This window comes from Cavia porcellus, unplaced genomic scaffold (genome assembly GCF_034190915.1).
Source record: "Cavia porcellus strain 051 isolate PalLab524CR breed Dunkin Hartley unplaced genomic scaffold, mCavPor4.1 scaffold_28, whole genome shotgun sequence".
NCBI lineage: Eukaryota > Metazoa > Chordata > Mammalia > Rodentia > Caviidae > Cavia > Cavia porcellus.
Genome location: NW_026947511.1, coordinates 49,259,111 through 49,284,083, shown reverse-complemented (window position 1 = coordinate 49,284,083; position 24,973 = coordinate 49,259,111).

Genomic DNA, 24,973 nt, shown 5'->3' with positions numbered 1-24,973 from the left:
AAGCACGTAAATTCCAGTTACAAGAAACTACACATTTGCTTGTTAGTTTTATCTTGGCTATTGCTCAGGGAGGATCATGTTAAGGAGTCTTTAAAAAAGCGACCATCTTCCTCTTCCTTCTGCATTCAAATTCTATCACAGATAGAAAACTTTTATTAATTCAGAATTCTAAAAAATATATAGGAAGTCAGCAAAAAGCACTTTGGTGACTTCTTGTTTAAAACACTGTTAGAAATATTTGTTTATCAAAGAGATTGTGAGGTCTTTAGACAATGTGGATAGTTTTTTTTTTTTAAACAAAACAAAAAAAGGATAGAAACTATATAGAAATATATGGAAACTATATGGAAACTATTCTATGTAGTTTCTATATAGAAACTATATAGAATTTCAAAAATAGGAAATTAACAGCAGTTAATGTATTGCATATTGATAGAAGTTATTCAGATTACAAGATTTATGCATGAAAAAAATGATCAAACAAACAAACAAACAATGAAAGCAGAAGTTGTTCTTTTTGGTGACCTTAACCTGAGTGTGCCCAATCTCATCTGATCTTGGAGGGTCCTCTAAATTTTTAATTTTTTTTTTTTTTTTTGTGCTTATGGTTTCACTCTAACTTACTTTGGTATTTTTTTCTTTATTTTCATATCGAAATTCTCACATCATCAGATACACAGGGTAAAAGTTAATAAATGGTTGCTAGCAATTTTTAATTGTTACTCCATGATTCATAGGTATTACAATTTAATTTATCCCAATGTAATTTAATATGGTCTAGAGGAAAGAACCTATGGCATTGATTTATCTCTACTTTTTAATTTTAGAACTATTTTCAGTAGAACAACAACAAAACATTATGCAATTGGCATTCTTAATATACTTTACTGTCCATCTGATTAAAATATTCTGAAAAGGCCCCCAGAATTCAAAGCCATATTCAAAGTTAACAAAACTGTATTCAGTAATAAATCCTATAGATGAACCATCCATTAATTTTTAGTATCTTGGTACATTTCTAGTATTTTCTCAAAAGGGACAAAAGGCATTAAATATTTCAATGAAAAGCTGCACACAGTAAAACTCTTCAAAGGAAACACTGTGTTGCCTTCATGCTGTTTGACTGGGATTGGATTCTTAGAAATGAGTCAGGAACAAGGAGATGTGTATCATGGCCGTGATGATACACTACTCACATGCATGAGTGAGGTTTCATCAACAAACATGGGGAAGATGAGTTAGAAACAGTGTACAGAAATGTAAATTATGTATATTCTTACGGGAAAAGTGAAGTAGTGCTATTTTCTCTGTCTCTTTCCTATCGTTTACCTTTCTTTTGCTCTCAGTGAATACGCTGAATTTCTCTTTGGAGAAACCATGTGACATTTTAGCTAAATTATGTCACTTACCATTACAGTCTCAGGGTACATGTATTTTTCTTTGGGAGACTCAAAAATAGTGGCTTTTTATGGGAAAATTTTTAGTGAAATCTATGTGCTCCAACATTTCCATGCCCAGTGTAAACTCCTTCAAATAACAAAGCAATTCTCAAGCACGTACTTTTACAGGAATGTCCATGAAAACAGTATTAATAGTAGCCCAAATCTGGAAGAATCCATAAGTCCAAAGGTAAATAAATGATTATAAAAATTGTGCATACTCATCCAGTGGAGTATTAGTCACAAAGAAAAAATAAAGTAGTGACACACATTACAAGGTGTGAAATGTGGAAAATTCTATACAGGTGAAAGTAGGCAGCCACAAAATGTCACATAACTTGTAGTGTCCTAGATGTAAGCAAGCAGAGCAGATGAATCCATAGAGAAAAACCAGAACAGTGAGTATAAAGGCTGAGTGTGGGGAAGCAGAGCTGACTGCTTATGGTGCCCTGAGTGCACCAGCTGCCACTCTGGGAGCTATAAGCAGGTGAGAGTGGCACAGCCCTGTCATGTACTGGAAGTCACTGAATGTGCGCTGTAGAGGGGCTGTCTCAGCTCACCATGGCTTACTTCAATTAAAGCAACTAATCAGTACAAGCGATCGTGAAATGAAATAAGACAGCGTCAACTCAGACAGTCAAGAACTGGCCTTGCTTAAGTTATGCAATTTGTAGACATGTGATGGTGCAATATGTACTTAATGAAGTATAAAATATCATTTATTTTCCTGAACAAGTAGTTATCGAAAACTTTGGCAGTTGAGAAAGCAAATAGGTAATATTTTGAGTACATAATAATTTAAAGAAATGCAAACTGAGTAGTAGAAATGTGCAAGAGGCAATGTTTTATTTATTCTAAAACATGAGGATGAAGATATCCTTCACCTCTTTGTTATTTCTAACAATATGGCTCTATCGGTAATAACCTTGTGAGAGCAGATCAAAATTTGAAACTCACCATTTTCCATTCTAATTTCATCTGCAAAACAAAGAATATTGATGAAATCATTGAAGTAATTTATAAATGCAATCACAAAAGATCAAATAATCGATATTGTGGGTGAAAAGTGAATTAATTTTTAGAGAAGAACAAAGAGAATATTTAAAGGATTTTTGTTATTGGAATAGATAAAAATCACAAATTTATACTTCTATAAAGTAGTAAAGAGAACGAGAAAGATAAGGAAGCAGTCATACATAACTGTAGAAAGATCATATTTTGTATATAAAATGTTAATAAAACTCAATATTCTCTATTGTCAGTTGATTTGAGAAAATAAAAACACACAAAAATCACAATCAAAAAGAAACAGAGTGATTCTAAGGTCTTTGATATATCTTGAATGCTTCTTTTTAGCAGGCTTTATGAAAATGCTTCACAGGGCATAATGTTTACAATCTACCATGGTCAGAAACTAAATTAGTAAGCACAGGTGGAAGAATACTATGAGATTAGAGAAAGGACGCTTGTCTTCACATTTTTCACAGTTTCTTGTTCCAGAGTTAAAAATTATGTAAAGGTAGCCTGACACCAACTTGCCATTTTATTTATTTATTTTGGCTGGGACCCTGAAGGAATGGTGACGACATCGATATGTCTGTGGGAGCAGAGTGTGAACCAGACACATCCACTAATATTTCTGTTTGTTCTGTTTGTGGTGGATGAATCTTTTCATCAGCTACTATTGTCAATTGATGATTTTATATAACAAATTAATATTGCTCTATTGCACCTGTGTAACTCCCAGCTTTATTGAAAAAAATGTTTCTTTTATTATGAACAATGCTGTCAGAAGGTGAGTTGGTGATGCACTAGTATTTAGACATAAGTTCCCTTCAAGAGAATTTGACATCCTCAGTCCCCAGTCTGTGGCTTGATAAACATTAAGCTTCACTGTAGGATGATAAGCCATAATGACAGATATTATTTTGAAGCACATCTATATAGCAGCCTGTGAAAGATTTTAAGAGCAACTCAGTCACTACAAAGAAATACTAGTGAGCTGTGTTTTGTGTGCTATGCAGCTTCCTGAGAACTAAGGTTACGCACCAGTGAAGTCCTTTGAGAAAACTCATGTCACTGGCTGTGATTGGCCCCATAACTAACCTCCACAGTACAGACTAATATCTCATTGCCTTTTACACAGATGAGTGCAGAACCTGCTATGGGTTTCAATGAGGGATTTTATTTCTTCTCTTCTGTTATGGTCTCAAAAATTTCTCTGTATGTAGTGACACCTCATTCATTTACTGTCTCCACTAAATTTTCAATTACCTTTTCTGCTTATGTCCACTCACTCTCATTCTCTTTCTTTGTTGTCATATTCAAAATGAAATTCTCACATTATCAGATAAATTAAAAAAGAGTAAAAATTAAAATTCTGTTTGCTAGTTCTTTTCATTAATGTACTACAATATCTAAATATTTCAATTCATTTTCGCATAGTTTATTTAAATATACTAGTGGAGAGAATATAATGTGTGTATATTTTTTAATTTTAAACAGAAATCTTTTTACTACATCAAAAGTACTTCGGTTAATGGAAAAATTTTCATTACCATGTTGCGATGTACAAGTAGTTAAAGTCCTCTGAAAATGTCTTCATTTTTGTGAAAAAATTCCTGGCTACAAAAAAATCCCCATTGTATACATAGATATTCATATAGCCTCACATTCATATTTTTAGAAATTTCCTACATTGAAAGTATTTAGTCAAACTGAAGCCAAAGTAGATCAAATATCTTACTGAAAATCTTCGGAGTATAAGCATCTGCAAATTATACAATATGATAGTTTTGATTCCCTTAGATTTTGGAGTGGCTGTTTAGAAATAATAAAGAGGCAACAGCAGTAAAAGACAAATTATTACATTGAATTTAATAAAAATTTGCAAAGTATAAATGACCAAGTGCATTTTCAGCTAAATGACAATAAAATACCAATTTATTTTAAAAACAAAAAGGGGGACAGAAGATGGATGTTTCTGTCTAGAAGAGGGAAAAATGGAGACAGGCCGATGGAAATGGAGACCTACCAATGCCTGGTAGGTCTGCTGACCTTGAAGATGCAAATACAGGCACTAATACAGCATCTCACAGACACTAAAGAGCTCTGATGGACAAATACACACATGTGAATGTCTTGTAAAAATGTAAACAAGTTCATATTTTGTACTTCCTTACTGGGAAAGTTAAATAGTGCTATTTTCCTATCTCATTTTTTTGATTGTTTATCTTTCATTTTGAACTGTTTTCATAGTAAGATTCTTATATGAGAGAAATCATATGATATTTAAGCTTCTGAGTCAGGTTTAGCTCACTTGACAGTTTGGTCTCAAGGTGCATCTGTTTTTCTTCAAATGACTCAAAAATAGAGCCATTTCAACAGGATACATTTCGGCACATATTCATAAAGAAGCATAATGACTCAGTGCTGCTTCAAATGTGAAAGCAAGTACTCAAACATGCACTTGTGTGGGAGGGTCCAAAAGGGTCACAAGCTGGCGAAACCCCTGTGTCCATCATGAGGTGAACGGAGAAAGGCTTTCACATAGGTGCTTGAGTGGTGCTCAGACTCAGATGTACTTTTTGAATGGTACTCTGCCCTGACAAGATTGCAAGTGTTGATGTATGTCACAACTTGATGAATTCAGAAAATTGTGTACACATGACAGAAGGCTGGCTCAGATGTTCACAGACTGACAGAGTAATGAGGAAACCCCAGTAAGTAAATTCACAGAGACAGAGAGCAGAACAGTTGTTATCAGAGCATTCACAAGTGCCTTCTAGTGGGCTAGAGTCAGTTTTACAAGCTGACTTTCTGGGAAGTATGTGAAGGGCTGCACAATACTCTGAATGCACAAAGTGTCGCTCAACAGTAAACTTCCTAGGAGTATTTTCACTCTTGACGAATTTTACCTCAATAAACATAGCTAATCAATAGAAATGATCTTCAACTGAAATGCGTGATTCTTGCATGGAATGAAGAACTGGTTTGTGTCAATTTCTTAATTTTTATGTTTATCAAGATAAAAAAGTGCGGGGTCTGGGAATTTAGCTCAGCGGCGTAAGCACCTGCCTTGCAAGCAGGTGGTCATGAGTTCGATCCCCGGTACCGATAAAAATGAAAAAGACAAAAAAAAAAAAAAAAAATCAAAATCAAAAAGATAAAAAAGTGTACTTTTTTCAAAATACCTTTCATTTTTGGAATAAGCAATTAGAGAAAAAATCAGCAGTTAAAAGTAAACAGGAAAAATCTTCAATACGTATAAAACTTAAGCAAAATGGAAAATTAGTAGGAAAGGTACACTAGAGACAACGTTTTATTTACTCTATGACCTATGAATATGAGGATACCTTTTGCTCCTTTGGTATTGCTTACAATTTGGTTCTATTTAGTAATATCTTTAATCAAAGTGGATCAAGAGTTTAAACTCACTATTTTCCTTTTTAAGTGCTTCTGCAAAACAAATGAGAAATGTTGATGAAATCAGTGAAATAACTTATAAATGCAACCACAAATTATCAGATATTAAGTGTCTTTGGAAAATGTAAATTACCTGATGGGGTAGAACATAGAGATAGACAGTGAGATAGGGAGTGATAGAGACAATGAGATGGGGAGAGGGAACAAAAATGTTTGAAGGATTATTAAAAATAAGAATATATCAAAATCACAATAAATCCTTTTAGAATGGAGCCAGGAAGAGTGGAGAAACTAGGACGTGGTTACACATAACTGTAGCAAGATTGTATTTTGTACATAAAATATTATTAAAACTCACCCTTCTCTGTTCTGAGTTCATCTTAAAATTAAAAACACACCAATTGCACACTCAAATAGAAACAAAATCATTCTAAAATCACTGATATTACTTGAATGCTCCCCTGTACCAGGCCCCATGAGAATGGCTGGGATGGACCACCATGTTTACCATCTGCAGTGCTCAACAGATAATTAGTAGCTATGATTGGAAGAGTAACATGAGGTTAGAGGCAGGACACAATCCTTGGTGTTTTTCAGAGCTGCTTGCTCTATAGTTAGAAGTTTATGCAAAGTGAGTCTCACATCAATTTGTTGTTATATTTATTTCTTTTTGGCGAGGGCCCTGAAGGCACAAGGACAGAATTCATAGGTCTGTGGAATTAGAGTATAAGACAGATACAGTAGTATTTCTGATTCCTGTGTTTGTAGTAGAAGAGTCTTGTCATCATAAACTAACAAGGGTAATTTTATGTAATAGAAGATTCTCTGCAGTACTATGTAACTCTCAGTACTGTTTGAAAAGCGCTTTTCACCTTCTGTTATGAACATCTTCATCAAAAGGTGTAGTAATGCATTGATATTTGTATATAATTTCACTTTGAACAAAAGGTGACACTCCCAGTCTCTGGGTATGGCTTGATGAAAATGAAGCTTCCCTGTAGAGATGATAAGCAGTGAGACTGTACTTCGGGTGCATCTAAGTGGCAGCCCAAGAAAGATTTTTAGAGCCACTAAATTGTCACAAAAATGACGTATCAGTGAACTGCCTTTGTGTGCTGTGCAGCTTCCTAGAGTATTAAGATTATGCACCAGTAAACATTCTGTGAGAAAATTCACCTCACTTGCTGTAAGTGGCCCTTACACTCAACCCCGCCTGGCAGCCTAAGGCTCTGTAGTCTGTTACACTGATGAGTGCACATCTTGCTGTGAGTACATATGGGAGAATTTACTCCCTATAAGTATTTCATGTTATGTAGTGGTCATGGTCCTCTAAAGTAGCTCTGATTTTGCTGATTTCTCATTCATTTAGTTCTTCCTATATCTTTCAACCATCTTTTCTGGTCAAAATTATACACTCTCATTCTTTTTATATTATTTGTTTTCATCTTTAGAATGCTATGCTCATGTTATCAGAGCAATTTTTAAAAGTAAATAATTAATTGTGGTCAGTGCTCATTTTTATTTAAAGTACTGCAATGATTCCTAGATATTTTAATTTATTTTCTTGCAATTTGTTTTATTATGTATTATATGAGAGTCTATAAGGTATGTATATTTTTTTTTTATTTTAAAGACAAGCGTTTTCAATAGATCAAAAATATTTTGGTTAAAGGAACGCTCCACAATTACCAAGTTGCTATGTCTAAGGATATAAAATATTCTGAAAAGGCCTTTAGAACTTTGAGAAAAATTCCAGAGTAGAAAAAAATATCTCCACTATTACTCCATATAAACGATCCTCTTGTTAGTATTTAAATTATCCTATATATTGTTAGTATGTACTCAAAACAGAGGCATAGAAGATCAACTATCTTGATGAAACAGCTTTGTAGTATAGACAACTTCAAATTATACAAATGGGATATTTCTTGAGGTCTTTTGATTTTGGAATGCATTTTTAAAAATTATAATGAGGTAAAAGGAATTAAAGAAAAACTGAGAATTTGTCGCAAAAATTTGCAAAGTGTATAAAGACAATAAACTGTTGCAGCCTAAGGACAATAAAATAACAATTGCTTTACAAAACAAAAAAGAATGACATAAATGGATGTTTCTTCCAACATAGAAAAATGACAAGATGCCCATGAAAAGGTAACTACTTTCTCTCATGGCTAGGAAGATCTGAATAAAAGCCATGATACAATACTTCACAGACACTGAGCTGGCTGTGATACATAAACACACACATGCACACGCACACGCACGCACACACACACACACACACAAAATGTGTCTTATAATTGCTGCAGACAAACAAATTTTGTACATGCTTACTGGAAAACTCAAACAGGGTAATTTTCTTAATTCCTTTTCTTTGATTGTCTAACATTTATTTTACACTATTTTCATGTATTGAGTTCCTCATACAAGGGAAACCACATAATATTTAAGCTTTTATGTCAGGTTTACTTCACTTTACATGATGGTCTTGAGGTGTCCCTCTTTTATTACAAATGACTCAATAATGTGTCATTTTATGGAATACATTTCAGCCATTTTTTAAAAAAGCATACACTGTGCCATATGATGCAACTACTCCATTCCCAATTATATGCTCCTTCAAATGTTAAAGCAGGCACTCAAACATGTACTTGTGTGGGAGGGTTTTCTGCAGCAGAATCCCCTGTAATCACTATCCCCAGTGTCCATCATGAGGTGAACGGTGCAAGAGTCTCAGATATTCGAGCTGAGTGGTACTTAAGCTCAGGCATCCCGGTTAAGGGTACTCTGCCTTGAAAAGACAGGAAATTTTGGTACATTACAACCTAATGAATCTTGGCAATTATGTACACGAAGAAGGAGGACTCAAATGTTCATGGACTGTAACTTTGTTAGGAGGAAATCAGAGCATATAAATTCATGGAGACAGAATCAGAGCAGTGACCATCTAAGGTTGACTTCTGTGAGAACCAGAAGCACCTTCTTCTCAGGGGCCCTTGAGTTTGGAGACTCATAATGACTCTCTGAGATGCTGGCAATGATAAAATTTGCACAGCACTGTGAATGTGCTACTGTTACTTAGCTGTATACTTCAGATTGTGTATGTTAGTTTTGGATGAACTTTGCCTCATTAAAAGTAACTAACGAATAGAAGCTATCTTCAAATGAAATAAATGGCTCTTACATGAAAGCAAGGACTGACCTTGTTTAAATTTCTTAAGGTATATGTTTGTCAAGATGAAAAACCAATGTAATTTTTGTTTAAAATACAATACTTTTTTATGAGCAGTCAATTAGTAAACAACATGGCAGTTGAAAATCAAACAGGAAATATTTTTAATTTATATGAAATTGAAGCAAAATGAAAGCTGTGTAGTTTCACTACAGGTAATTGTTGGGAGCCTGCCGTATTACCCATGAGAATATAGCCACAAGATGGCGTCTGCCTACCGCCTCGCTGCTCCCCCGCCCATCGTGTGCCCAAGATGGCGCACACATCCTGCTTCCTGGTTCTTGCTCGGCTTACTGTCCCCGCCATATATGGTAATGATTGATTGCTTCCTTGTTGCCGCCCAATCGCCTGTCCCCACGTGTAATCCCATGATTGGATAACATTAGCTATATAAGCCCAAGTATAGGAAGTGCCCGAGGCACAACACGGAAGAAGCCGTCAAGGGTGGACATGTATTGAGGCTGCTGCCCAGTCAATAAAGGTGCTTGCAGAGGCTAAGTGTTCGTGTGCTCCATTCCGCGGGACGGAAGCGGCTCCGGACAGGTAATGTCTTATTAATGTCTTATGCACTAAATGAGGAAGGCTAAGATACCCTTTGTGTCTTTGTCATTGCCTAAAGTTTGGTTCTACTTAGTAGTATCTTCAGTCCAAGTGGATCAAGAATTGAAACTATTTTCAATTTTATCTGTAAAACAAGTGAGAAATATTGATGAAATAAGTGAAGTAATAATAAATGCAATCAGGTTGGATCAAATATTAGATGCCTTAGAAGCTAACTGAGCTAAATGATTGGGAAAAACAGAGAGTAACAAATGGTTATAGAATTTTCATCTCTAAGATGTAATAAATTGAGATATTATACAAAGGAACAAATAAGGATGAAGAAGTATGAAAGTATGCAGAAATTGTTACAGGAAGCAGAGATTGTATTCATAAAATGTGATTAAGCTTTATCTTTGTTATTGTTACATTTGCCTGAAAAAAAAATCCTACAAGAATCAGAATAAAAGAAAAGCAAAGCAAAAATAATGTAAATGCACTGATATTCTTTAGATGCTCCTCTACTCCAATTTCTATGAAAATACTTTTCAAGAAGGGTCATATTTATTATTTATGATTCTTAGAAAATTAGTTATTAAGTATATTTGGAAGAGCAACATGAGATTAGAGGAAGGATACACTCCTTGTTGTTTTGAAAATTGCTTTTCCACAGTTAAAATTTTATATAAATTGAATCTGACATCAATTTGCCATTTTAGTTAGTTGTTCATGAGTAGGTGCCATAGAGAATCTCTGACATTGTTCTGTCTGTGGGAACAGAGTGTGAGTGAGACAGAGATGCTAATATTTCTGGTTCCTATGGACATATCAGAAGAATCATTTCACGATTAAATATTACTACAAATGATCATGTTACATAATAAAAGATTTTGGCTTTTTTCTCCATTTCCTTTGTGACTCAGAATTATTTAAAATTAGCATTTCTTCTATTTTGAACACCTTTTTGAATACATGAAGCTTAGTAGTGAATTCATATTTAGATTTAATTTCCACAAAAATACAGCCAAGATGCTCTGTGTGTGGGTTGGGTGTGATAAAAATTAAGGTTCCCTTTATAACGATAAGATTCTAAAGCTATCCATTAGTAAGTGGCACATATGAGTAGAAGCGTATGTAAAAAAGTAAGATCCACTCCATCATTATAAAGATGAAGTACTGTGAGCTGTGTGTTGTGTGCTGTGCAGCTTCCTAGAGTAGGAAGAGTGTGCCACTGTGGAAGTCCTGGGAGGAAGCTGTATATAACTTGTGGTCTTTGACCTCTTGCATTCAAGAGCACCACATGTTGTCTTGCTTGACTTGCACATTGACTGTTTCAGTTCTTGCCACAGGTTTGTACGGTAGAATTTGCTGCATCTTGGTGTCCTGGTTTTTGGAACTTTGCTCGATATGTGCTAATTTCTCGTTCATTTACAACCGCCTCTAATTTTTTAAACTATCATTTATGTTTATGGTATCTTTCTTATTCACTTCATTTCTTGTTTTAACTTCTTAACATAAACTTTCACATCAAGGAGAGACTACAGTGAGGCTTTTCAGGCCCTAAAACAACTGATTGATGTACCCTGAAAAACAATCAAAGTCAGGCATGAAGTACGATACCTCTACGACAAAGGACAGCTAAAGAAAGTTATGACCATCACAACCAGTTCTATAGAATGCTCTGAACGGCATACTAGAAAGAGTTAACAAAGATGACTAACACATGGACACCAACAGAAGGAGATACCAGTCAGGACAAGCTGTTAAACAGAGGAGAAAGATAAGGAACAAACCACAATAAAAAACAGGAAAAAGAAAAGCCAATAAATACCAATTATAACCATCAAAAAATTCTCAAGTGATCTCAACTCACCAATCAAAAGAAATGGGCTGGCAGAGTGGATCAAGAAGTAAGATCCAACAATATGATGCAATCAAGAAACACATATAACCCAAAAAGAAATTCATAGACTAAAAGTCAAAGGATGGAAAACAATTCTCCATGCCATAAGACCCCAGAGAAAAGCAAGTGTAGCTTTTTATTTTCAGACAATGCAAACTTTGAGCCAAAACTGTTCAAAAGAGACAAAGAAGGTCATTACACAATTTTTTTTTCTTTTTCCTCTTTATCAGTACTGAGGACCGAACTCATGACTGCCTGCTTGCAAGGCAGGCACTTATGCTGCTAAGCTAAACCTCCAGTCCCCATTACACAAATTTTAAGGAAATACCCACAAAAGAAGAGATAACAATTGTAAGTATGCACCAAACACGAGGTCATGAAGCTGCATAAGATAAATATTAACAGACATGAAAAAACAAATAAGGATTAACACAGTTGTGGTGGGAGATCTTAATACCCCACTCTCACAAAAAAATAGATCAACTAGAAAAAAAATCAGTAATGAGATACTAGAATTAAACCAAACTTGTGAATAGACTTGGTAGATGTCTATAAAGAGATACACCCCAAATCATCAGAAGACAGATTCTCCTCAGCTCCACATATATTGTTTTCCAAATTAGCCTTCATATTAGATTGCAAAACATATTTAAATAAATGTAGAGAAATTGAAATCATCCCATGTGTATCTGAACACATGCACAATGAAAATGGAAATCAATGACAAAACAAATCACAAAAATTATATTAACAAATGCAGAGTAAAAAATAACGTTCTGAACAACTATTGGGTCACAAAGAAAATTAAAGATGAGATTAAGCAGCATATATAATGAGATGATATTGCTGATACAACCCACCCTAACTCATGGCACGTGAGAGGAGCAATGCTGGGAAAGAAATGAATAGCGATGAACTCAGAAAAGGAAATAAAACAAACTCAAATAAACCAAATATTGAACCTGAACCTGTTAGGGAAAGAACAAATCAAACCCAATGTCATTCGAGGCAGGAAATTATAAAGATAAGAGCAAAAGCTAATGCAATAGAGACTAAGGAAACAACATAGTAATTTAATTGTTCTCCTCCTTGTCCAATCTCCGTGTTTGTGCATAAGTCATTACTTGCAGTTAATATATAATTTGGTCTCATTTGTTTATCCAACCTGTCAGTTTGAGCCACTCTGCCAGTTTGCACCAATCTGGCAGTTTGATCCAATATGGAAGTTTCCTATCATATCTCTTTTGAGTTTCTAAATGCTGTCTTTTCCATCTCTTTTCCTAGGTTAGAAATTTTCTGAAATGATTTCAATGAATAAATTTTAACACTGTTAGCCTCTAGCTCAACCCCTGCAAAAAGAAGTAACTACATGAGCTGATGAATATGTTCATTTTCTTCATGATAATAACAATTTTGTTATCCATATTAATCAATTATATATCTGTAGTTAAAAATACATTAAACAAGGGGCTGGGGATTTAGCTCAATGGCATAAGCACCCGTCTTGCAAGCAGGCAGTTCTGAGTTCGATTCTGAGAGTTGGATAAAAATGAAAAAGACAAAAAAATTTAAAAATACATTAAACTTTGTACCTTGCTTCATGTGGTAAGCAATGTATTCTATAAATCTTGTTTAAAAATGAACAATAAATACTGAAAAAATATTTAGGAATTGTACTCAGAAAGAAAAACTGCATACTTTCCCTTACTTTTATTACTTGGTTTTAATGGATTTAATAGATCAATAACTTTGCTGATCATGTAACTGAGAAATGCATTGCTACCTCCAATGCATTTGGCTTTGTTGTAGCCAACCCTCTGACACTGGCTCTTAAGTCCATCAAAAATTGCTTAGGTTACATTTCAGCAAAGTAAGCAGCATTTTTATTGAAGCTATGTCCTTTTCACCCAGGCCTCTTTATCAGGGCTTGCAGAAGTGTCCAATGGATGACTTTCAACATCGTAAAGTAACATCCTCACGTTCTTTTGTTTTGAGAGCCAAGACTATCTATATTGAGTGTTATTGAAAGTTAGTTTTATTGTTAGTTTATTAATCTTCTAGCATGTCAGTTTTTTCAGCTTTTCATGTAACTATTCTCCCCACGAGATTTGCAATTGCCATTGGTCTCATGAATTCTATTGTCTTTCTTGTCTCTGCTTGAGAGTCGCTTAAATATATTTCACAGCTCTGACCTGGTGTTCATGATGTCCTTTAGTGTATCCTTAAGGTAGAAGGGCTTTATTTCTACCTTAGTTTTGAAGTACAGCTTTGAAGGATATAATAAACTGGCATCACAATTATTATTTTTTATGCTGGTATAATTTCACCTCAAACTCTCCTGGACTTTAAGGATTTGTCGGAAATCTACTGTTATTCTGAAGTGTTTGCCTGTATAGACTATTTAGCTTTTCTCTCAAGCAGCTGTTTGTGGTCTCAGTTTGTTCTGAGTTTCTGACAAACTGAGTATCTTGTGTTATGGGGAAATTCTTTTGCTGTTATGTTTAGTTTGAGCTTCTAAGTGCCTCTGTTTTTCTAAGTAAAAAATGTCAATACTGGAAATTTTCTGAAGTGTTTTCTAAATAAATTTTTATGTTGCTACCCTCTAATTCATCCCCAACAAAAATAAGTAACTGTGTCAGGTAATGGATATGTTAATTTGCTTTAACATAGTAATCATTTTGGCATCTATCTATAATCTATATTTTCATGTTATAAAACTCAAATATAAATAAAATTTATCCTTGACAATTTTTATGAGTTGTGTCTGACTATCTCTCCAAAGTCTCATGTGGTTAAAGATGGGCCTTTGCAGAGGTGGCTGCGCCTAGAATGTGTAGCATGTTTGCTAAATCAGTCCAGGTTTATCTTAGTTCTGGTTAGGATTAAGAATTTGAGTGCTACACCTGCCCCACGCCAGGTAGCCTGTATAGACTACAAAGGTTACAAAGAGGATAATGTGCACTTGTCTGCCTGCTTGCTGTGGATTGTTTTTCTACTGTGATGCCTTTCTGCTATGCCATCCTGCTTACTATGGATTGAAACGTCCACTAACTGTGGGGCAAATAAATCTTTCCTCTTTAACTTTGGGTGGTGGGTATTTCTGTCTTAGCAATGAGAAAAGTAACTGAGACAACAGTAACAATTGGAGAATCTCATATGAGTAAAACTATTTCTCTAGAAGACCATTAAGACTTTTATAGAATGATTAAGTGGGAGTGAACTCAGCCTTTTCATTTTGGCGGACATATTCAATATTAAGACAGTTTACACCTTTAAAATACTTCTGTTTAGAGAGCTGAAATATGACTCTTTACAATCTGATGTGTTATTTGCAATTCTAACAGCTGAAGGGAATGAAGAGTTAGTGTACTAGTCATAAGGTTCACAAGTACATTAAGTGCTTTTATCTGTTAAGCATTTATATTAATTATTCATACTATGAATTTTGATGTGTACTTTGAGTCTTCACGAACTGTATATCTGATAAGATTTCATTTTACCCAAATCTTTTTTTTAATGTTGTGTCCTACAATTAAAATGATGACTTCTCTCCAAGGTGAATAGTAATTCATGCGAGACCCCCAGATCCTTGACTTAAATTTTCCTTCACTAATGGGAAGTGCTTATCCGGCTATTCAAAAACCAGGTCAAAATTTGTCTGAGTAGTGGGCGGTTTCCTTAAGGAATCATAACATCACATACTTACAATTTTTGTGTGTACAAATAAGAACCCATATCAGGAAGCATGGGTTGAGGAAAGCACCGAGTTATATAGTTTTTATTTTGAAGTCGAAATCCGGAAAATAAATGCCAGATATTTCTTACTAAAACTCAGTCCCACCTTATTGTGGTTTCAAAAAGGGCATTTCATTCAGAGCATAGAGGAAACCATGGGAATATGACCCGTTTTCAGATGTGCACCTGGAGTTGAGGGTCCTTATTATTCACAAGAGACACAGGGAGAGAGTTGGACATTATTTTTATTTTAGAACAGGAAAAATGTTAGAGAAAGCTTTTCTCATGGGCTGTGTGAGGTTCCTGGGCACAGACACCTCAGGGTAAATGGAAGAATCCCTGTCATGTTCCACATGTGCACTTATCACTTTCTTGTTCTCTCTGCAAACACAATCCAGGGCAGGGAGTAGCAAGTTATGGTCCTTGGGTCAAAGGTGGAGCTCTTCCTCCAAATGGGAGAAGAGACTGCTTAACTACCACAATGTGTTTGTTTACACACTTTTCAAAGATGTCCCTCTGCTCCCTTTTTAGGCCAGGGTTATTGGCGAGGGAACACCTGTTCTCTTCGGCACTCCATGCTTTTGGCTCCCCACATTTGAACGTAGATAAGCAGCTCCATAATGCACCATTAGACAGTGATTTTATGTCCATAACGTATCTTCAGATATCCTGAATTTGAAGCAGTCCGGACAAATGCAGTGTGTCATGGCAGAAGCGTGTGGCAGAAGAAAAGGTCACTTTATTGTAACCAGAAAGCAAAAAGAGAAAGGAAAGTGCCAGGGTCCTAATATCACCTTGCAGAGCACTTCTCCAATAATGTAATCTGTCCCTAAGCATCCTGTCTTAAAGGTTCTACCACTTCCCAGTAGCACCATGAGCTGCAGAAAAAGTCTTTAACATGTAGCACTTTGGAAAACATTCCAGATACAAGTACAGCAGACATGAATCAAACTGGCAACTAATTTTCTACACTGTTCTACGGAATTGACTTGAGATTGACTTTTTTGCATTTTGCACGTGAAGGCGATCATGTATTTGTCTTTCTCTGTCTGACTTATTTCACGAATCAAATGTCTTCCAAGTCACCATATTGTAAGAAATGGCAAGATTCCATGTGTTAAATGACTGAATACTGCAATATAACAACTGTTGCTAAATTCCTATCATCTTGTTTTGAAATCCTCTATAACTACTATTTGGTATTTGTTATTGACTTAGGCTTTTTTGGTTGTTGTCTGTTTTCTTGATTGCTTTCTGATTTTTCTGTGTTTTTTTTCTCTTTAAAATAAAAAATCAATGACTATTCCATTGGGCCTATGTACCACATTGCATAAATTAGTTCATCCATCTATGATTTTTTTCATGCATCTAGCGTCTTTTAGGTTGTACATCCTAGCTGTTGTCAATAGTTCTGCAAAAACCAAGGGAATGCAAATATTGGCATGTCACGGTACTTCCCACTCCTTTGATACATTCTTAGTAGTACACAGTTCCGCTGTAATTTCTTGAAGATTGCCCACACTATTGTCTATAATGACTGCACTAACTCAGATCCATAATGGGTCATATTTCCTCTTTCTCTGCATCTTTGAAGTTCTTATTATCTTTAGTATTTTTGAAAAGAGCCATTCTTACTGGAGGAAAGGGATATCCCAGTGTGGTTTTCATTTTAATTTTTCTGATGTTTGATAATATAGAATAACTTTTTCATGTATCTTTTGACCATTTCTGGCTGTCTTCTTTTGAAAAGTATCTATTCATGTCTTTAGCCTAATTTTAAGTAGGCTTTCTTTTATGCTATTTTCTCATAAATTCTATATGGTAACCATCTTGCACATGCAAAATTTGTAAACATTTTTGCACATAGTATATATTGTCTATTGATTATTTTCTTTGCAGTGCAGAATACTTAGTTTCATGTAATCTCATTTCCTAAATTTTGGGGTTTTGTTGGGCTATATCCAAAAGTATTTCCCCAAGTCCATGTCCTGAAGCATTTGGCCAATTTTTTCCTCCTAGTACTTTCCTAGTTTGAAGCCTCATGCTTAAGTCTTCCATCCATGTTAATTTGTAACTAATGAGGTCCAATTTGTTTCTTGTGCAGATGGAAATTGAATATCCCGGTTACTATTGAAGAGAAAATCTGTTGCATTTGGGGATTATACACAGAGAATAATTAGCATCAGGACATGGAGTTTTCAATATTATTTTTATAACGGTCACCAGGATTTAACACAAGAAAATACAGGAAATCTCCCCACAACACCAAAGACATAGAATACTTAGTCAAGGGCCTAAATCCCACAGCAATGTCCCACATGAGTGCAGATAAAAACTCAGAGCTCATGACAATGCCTCCCACGAGTCCAATTGGTTGTCCAGAGCCCACAAGGAAGACTCACACCTGTCTCTTTTACGGATCCATGCTGGGAAGGCCCAAAGTTTTTAGTGGAGGCCAGAAAGTCCATGCCAGCGGGGTGAAGGGGCTGTGATGGTGGGATGAAGTTTCTATGCTGGAGCTGAGAAGTCACACTCACCTCAAAGACCAGAAGTGTCCTGAATGGCACCACAGCCATCCTCAATGAGATGGAGGCACCAAGCTCCTAAGATGACAAGCACAGTTGGGTACATGCCAGGAAGACAATGTAAGGAGCTCATCCTGGAGATCAAGTGTCACATGTCTTCCCCTCCAGAGTCAGGAAGCAATGCTCAATTTGAGGACCAGAGCTTCTCCAGTAGAACCAATGGCTCAAACAGCAACTCGTAGGAGAACCCACAAGGCTTCAACACAACAACGTATTAACAGCTCAACACCTTAACTTTCCATCTTTTTATGCTGGCTACTTTCCTCAGGTGGAGCATCTCTGCTCAGTGCCATGCTGATGTAATCCAGCTGGAGTTAAGTTGACCACCAGTTTTTAATCCATAACAGCATCTTTTCTGAGTTTTGAGTTCTTTCAGTGGCTTATTTCCTCTTGATCAGTCTGTGATGAGGCCTGGCAATAGCGCTTTTTGCAGAGCCCTCCACATTACTCTATAAACGAGTGGGGATGGAGAACAGGTGATCAAAAAGTAGAGCGGGTACTTCAAACTATCTGAAGAGCCAAATGGGCTTTTTACGCCACATATAATTCCCATTTATCATTCAAAACATGTACTTCTCAACAAAGACATGAGGTTTGACTGCAAAATTGCCAAGGTTTCTGTAGGGTATGTAGGGATGAGATTAAGTCTATGTTTTTGTAAAATTTATATAGGCAAGAAGTCTGAAGCTCTTCTCCAGAGTAAACTTCCTTTTCCTTATGTTTCACTCTATGAATTTCACTAAAGAGCAGTTGAGATGCATAGGGATTTCCTCTGTCAGAATGAATGCTTTTAATTCTAGATTGTAGGGGAAGTAACCATACACAAAGCTTCACTACCTAAAGTGTGAAAGGTGAGAAACTTGAAAAAGAGAAGCTTTCTATTGTCACTGCCTAAAAAACTGATTAAAGCAAGAGACATAAAAAATTTCTGCCATAGAATTTTATTGAACAGTCTTCCAAAACAGCATGTGTAAAGACATTCTTTCTGAGCTAATTTCGTCCTTCTCATTAAATGGGTTACATAAAATAGAACAAATTTTTCTCCTATTAGCATAACTCCTAAAGGAAAATGAAGAAAATTTCCCTTTTCACTTATGCAGAAAAAAAGACTTAAGAGCACATTCTGCCCTTTTGGTTCCCAATCTACAGTTCAAATACGTAAGATAAACATATGATGTCCAAAATTACACTAAGTCTAACGTGAAAGTATTTGTAACCAAGAGAAAGCTAAAACGATATATAAGGCAAAAATAAGTAATAGTCCCATAAGAACTCGGGTAGCTACATTTCTACTTTTCAATTTCTTTCTACTTTTGACTTTTGCTCTTGAGTATACAGGTAGGATAAGGAACTTATCCTTAGTGGATGCAACAGTTCACATGTAAGAAGTATCTATAACATGATAAATATCTGTGACTCAGCAATGAAACTTTGAGCTCAACTTAGCAGTAAGTGCTGTTGAAATAGCAGCAGATTCTGGTGTCAGAAGGGTAAAGGTTAATTTTGGTGTCCAAAGCAGGCAATTCTGTATTTTCTACTATTTGATATAGGTACATGTGTCAGACTCTATGGAAGAATGTGAATACAGTCAGCTCTCAATATCTATGGATCCCACACTGTGGGTTCCACCTACCTGCGAAACATTATTATTTTTAAAAAACTTTTATCTGTGCTGAACAAGTACCGATTGTATCATTCCCTAAATAAGTTTTTAAATATGTAAGTCGAACAGCTGTTTACAGAGCATTTGCATTGCATTAGATTTTAGAAGTAGTTTTTATATGACTTTATATATATAGAAAGCTGGCTGTAAGTTGTACAAATATTACATTTTCTATGAGGAATGTGAGAATCATATATTTTTGTACCTGTGTGGCATATGGACACAGTCCTCTGCACATACTGTGTGACAGGTGGCATTGTATTCCAGAAAAGCGCCAATTTTCTGTGACAGGTCCTAGTGAATTAGCTGATCATTATGGAATGATTAAGTACTCTAAAACTGAGTGGCTTAAAATAACAAAAGTGTATTGATAGGTTTTTCCCATGTGAAGGCTCTATTTCACTCTAGATATCGCCTCCCTGCCTTCTTCTAAGGAAACCACAACTCAAAATGCTCTATTTCGCACATGCTCAAAGACTCCTCCTATCAGCCTCAATATGTCATTCAACCCACCCATTTAACTCAGCCCCTGTCAAATTCCAAATAAAACCTCCAGCTTTTTCCCCTAAAAATTCCAGAGGATGTCTACATCTTTTCAGCAGCCTTCTTGTCCTCTCAATAAAAGCCTTTTTACTGCTGTTTCTGTCTCCCCTCTTCTCCTCTCTCTCTCTCTCTCTCTCTCTCTCTCTCTCTCTCTCTCTCTCTCTCTCTCTCTGTCTCTCTCCTTTTCTCTTTTGCATCACGGAAGACCAAACATATATTATCTCACAGGTCACAGACTGGGGAGCAGCTCAGCTGGGAGGCCTGGATCATGGTTCCCATAGGTTGCATTACAGCCACTGTTTTGGGCTGCAGCCATCTGAAGGTTTGGCTCTCACATAGCGAGAATTACATACAATATTTACTGAGTCTGGCTTATTTCACTCGACATTATGATCCCCAGGCACATTCATCTTCTAACAAATAACTTTGTTTCATTGTTCTTTATGCTTGTATGATATTCCATTAAATATAGAATTGCATATGATTCTACAATTCCACTCAAGTCATGTCTGTATCCAAAAGATTCCAGAGCTTATGACCTTGGTGATATAGTTCAGTAGAGGAATGATTGCTTAGTATTTGGAAGACCCTGGTTCAGTATCTAATATTTTAGAAAATAGCATAGGTTCACACAAAAATGTGTAAATGTTCAGAGCACTTTTTTTTATGAAGGCAAAAATGTATAAACAAACCAAAGGTCCATATCAGATAAATAGGCAAACAATATCTGGCACAGTCATGCAATGCCAAATTATTTCACTACAGAAAGGACTGCTGGAAACTGATAATGGAAAAATATGTAACTATGTCAAAAGCATGCTAAGTAAAAGAAATCAGATACAAACATCATGTTTATAGTAATTTCATGATATAAAATGTCAAGAAGAGACAAATGAATAAATACAGAAAATAGAGTAATGTTTACCAGAGGATGAAGAGAGTAAGAGAAACTGTTAACCCGTATGTGGTTTCTACTGGGGTGGGGAAAACTCGTGGAAAAGGTGGTGATTGTGATGTTGTATAATATTATGAATATTTTAGAAATTTTAGTATATTTTATGCATGCAAATTTTATCTCAACAAATTGAAAGGTATAGATGTGAACAGACTGAAATTATTCTCATTTTATTAGTGCTTATTAATTATTGAAATTAATGGGTTCCATTGTGGCATTTCATATAAGAATATAGCATTCATGTGATCAAATGATAAATGATTGGGACATCCTCATGGGGAATGTAAAGTATAGAAAGGCACCAAAGTATACTTTTCTGGGGTGTGGTGGCCCACACTTGTCATTCCAGCACTCGGAGGGCGGAGGCAAGAGGATCACTGCAAGATCAAGACCAGCCTGAACTACAAAGGAGCTCAAGGCCAGCCTGAACTACATAGCAAGATGCCGTCCCAAAAAGACCAAAAAAAAAAAAAAAAAAACCTATACTTTTGCAGAATCAAGCTTTAGTATGATAAATTGGTACAGTAAGATGAGGTATTTGACAATAGAATGTTAAAAAAATCTGCAGAAGAAGCATCTTGGAACAGGGAGCTTGAACCAGTGGGTAATTCGGGAAGAAAGGAAGGAACCCAGAGTCAACTGCTTACTGTGCAGCCACCTTAGCACAGTTTAAATTACAAGTAAACACAAAACTTCTCCCTCCTTCAGCACAGACAGTCTCCTGGGCTTCATTTGGATAAAGAACAAAATCCCACAGAAACGTGATCTCTCATTTATCAGCACATGTATTCAAATGAGCACATGAACCCTTGCAGCAGCATACTGTTATACGATCCTGTGAGGTGCAGGGTCCATTTTCCTCTCCATAGCCCACTTGGCTAAAGATCTCACAAGCAAAATCTGGCTTGTAGAACAAGCTTCTCTCTGCCTCAAGGCATTGCCCCAGGTGGTACAGCGTCCTCTCTGTGTCTATACAGGGGACACAAAGGCATTGGATGCCGCTGGAATTCCCTTGGAATATCTGGAATTCCCAGGGCAGGTGAATTGGACCTTAAGCTGACTGGCCCAGAAGTGGTGACTCCACAGATCAAAAAATGGGAGTTTTATTTTAGTTACTGCTGTTACTTGTGCCTATGTAAATTTATGTAAGAGCCTACGTTAATGTCTATCAGAAAAGTATTGTGTCACAAAGAAAGACCAGGCCCTAGAGCATGAAGTTGGAATTAGATAGACAATACTCAGGCCCGGCCATGTGACTCCTGGTTTCTTCTCATCTTCTGGTTAGGTTCCCCAAGGAGCTCTCAGTTCACTAATTGCTCCCCCATTAGACATTGCTAGCTCTTCAACTCATCCTGCTTCCATGAGAGCACTCTAACTTTTGGAGCCTGTTTTTTCTATGTATTTCTCTGCTTCCTGCCTTTGCTGGTCTTTGCCAAATGTTTCCCACATATTTTGAATTTTTTCGTCTACTGCACCATTCTGACTATAACGATGGTCATACTTCCAACCTTTCCATATGTCATTAGAAAGTTCCCGCTTTTTGTCTCTTTCTTTCTTTCTTTCTTTCTTTCTTTCTTTCTTTCTTTCTTTCTTTCTTTCTTTCTTTTTCTTTCTTTCTTTCTTTCCTTCCTTCTTTCTTTTTTTTGTCTTTTTTTTTTTTTTTTTAATAAGTACCAGGGATTGAACTCACGACTGCCTGCTTGCAAGGCAGGCACTTATGCTGCTGAGCTAAATCCCCAACCCCTCTTTCCTTCTTTCTTTCTTCTTTCCTCACTTCCTTCTTTCTTTCTTTCATTCATTCATTCTTTCTTTCTTTCATTCTTTCTTTTGTTGTTTGCTTATTTATCTGAGGTACTGGAGGTTGTACCCAGGGCCTGGAGCATGCCAGATAAGCAGTCTGATACTGAGTTTTTGCTTCAGCCCTTTTGAAAATTTGAGACACTGATTTCACTACATTGTGCTGGCTGGCCATGAACCTGGTATCCTTCTGCTTTAGCCTTCCAATCAGGTCAAATTAAGCTGTGCCACTGTGCCAGCTAAAACTCATTTGTTTAAAATTATAACCAATAACTGGCACTTAAGAAATGTGATACCTATACTCTAAATGTACAGCAAAATAATTTGGCAAGATTGATAATCTACACTCATGCCTACTACACACAAACATAATAATGAAACAAAAGTTTCTTTAAGAAGCATATTGCTGTGGTTTTGTATGGGGCTGCTAATATTCATAGAAAAAGCATTTCAGTGTACAATAATTGAAGGTTTAGAAACACCAGACTCCAGCCTATAGTGATTATGCTTCTGTGTCATAGGAAATATTGAAATAATTAATGTGGCAAACTGAGAAATTTGCTGAGTTTTTATGTTTGGAGAATATCCATTTAATTAAGTTGCCAAGATCACTAAAGTCTAACTGAGACCATTATAAAAAGGAGAGATTTAATTCTGGCCATCAGAAGCATAGTATTAAATTTACACTCATGTGAAACACATACACTTTTTCTCTTTCTAGAGATGTAATTCTATCTCCGGACTACTGGTAGTCTGCTGACTTCCTCTGTAGAATAAATGTGCTGTCTCTATTTGCCCTGATCTGAGTGAGATGACACCAAGGGATCATTGGACATCCAAGAAGAGAGATCGTCCATGTGGTTACATATTGTAGAATTGCCTTTGTGTTGAAACCAAACTGTTGCATATGCCACATAGCATGTATCATTTTTTCTGTCATAGACATTTAGGGTTGTTTCCCTAAACTTAGCCATAGTGACCAGTGCTGCAGTCCACTTGAGAGTTGATTTCACACCATCTATTCTGTTCCACTGATCCTCAGTCTGTTTTGGGGCAAGTACTATGCATTTTTTACCACTCTGACTTGTAGTGTAATTTCACAATCAGGGATTATGATGCCCTCTGCCTTGCCCCTGTTTCTGGATATTGATTTTGCTATTCTTGATAGCTTCTGGTTCCATATGAAGTTTGGGGCTGTTTTCATCATTTCTGTGAGTTGTGCTTAACACAGTAAGTGAATTCTGTATATCAGTTTTGAAAGTATGGCTATTTTCACTATAATTTTTTTCTAAAACTGGGAATTCCTTCTCATCTTCTAACATTCTGCTAACCTCCTTTTTCAAGTACTGCAGTTTTCAATGGAAAACTCCCCCACTTTCTTCACTATATTGATTACTAAATACTTCATTTTTTCTTGACACTCCTATGAAAGTTATTGTTTTACTCAGTGAATTTGTTATTTGTATACAGGAATGCTACTGATTTTTAATATTGACTCTGTGTCTTATTTTAGCTATTTCATAAATAATTTCACTTGTCTAATTGTTTTGGATAATATTTCCAGGACTATGGTTACAGTGCTGTTACCAATTACAGAGTGGATGCCTTTAGTTTCTCTCCATTTAGTAAGAGTTTGATGTTGGCTTATCATAGATGGGACTCATCATATTAAGATAAAGACTTTCCATAGCATCTTTTATCATGAATGAGTGTTGGACTTTGCCAAGTGCTTTTACTGCCTGTATTGAAATGATCACATAGCTTTTATGCTTCATTCTGTTGATGTGGTGAAGTATACTTATTGATCTGTGTGTGTTGAATAATGCCTGCATCCTTGATAGGAATCCTACTTGGTCATGGTGTGTAATCTTTTTGATGACTTGTTGTATACTGCTTGCCAGAGTCCTATTGAGGACTTTTGTCTCTAGTGTTACTAAGGAGATTGACAAAATATTCTTTAGATTTAAGAAGAGGTTATTGCTATTGAACTTTACCATATCACTTATAGCATGATATTGAGAGAAATATTTTACGGATATATAAAGTTCCTCCTTTTGGAGGAAGGAGATTGGGTGTGAAACCACAGGTACAAAGCTTTAACTGTAATTTAAATGGAGCTACAGGACCATCAAGTCCTCTCCAAAGTTAAACACTGT